A 658-nucleotide genomic window follows, 5' to 3' on the forward strand; every position below is an offset into this window, starting at 1 on the left:
CCATACAAAAACATTAACAGCAACGTCATAAATCCAAAACGGCTTACAGGTTATGCAGAGATTTTCTACCCATAATTGGTCCTTTTACACCCGACAATGACGCTAGTTTGCATGATTGCGTTATAATTTCCACATTCATCTCAGGCAACTCACACTTTACAGAAAATGACCCTTCATGGTTTGGCCGAGAATAGGCCCACGTTGTGTATTCCTTGGTGGGGACGCTCCCGGTGGCCTGGTCTATCCCATCATCATGAGAAAGACCAAATCCGGAGAATAGTCAGAGAATCACTTCTTACTTATAATAGCGATTACATTCAGCTAAACGCTCACTATATATCCTGGCCACTTCAATTTAGACTTCCCGTCTTATGTTTCATCCACAAATTCACCAATACAGTACAATAACAATTTATTTTCTTTGACACTGAAATATCCTTGCCACTGAATCAATCTTCCCGGGTAATCTGCTGAGAACTATGTGTCTAAACAGCTGAATCGTCCTTCTCTGCAGCTCAGTGGAACTCCCTCAAACCAAGAGAGACATGCTCAGCACACGCAGACCTCGTGACAAAACTTTAAACTTGACTATAAAAATAAATCACACCGAGCCATGCTTAACCACACATCCGACGCACAAGCAATGAGAGTCGGTGGA

This window comes from Micromesistius poutassou, assembly GCF_964030765.1.
Source record: "Micromesistius poutassou genome assembly, chromosome: 17".
NCBI lineage: Eukaryota > Metazoa > Chordata > Actinopteri > Gadiformes > Gadidae > Micromesistius > Micromesistius poutassou.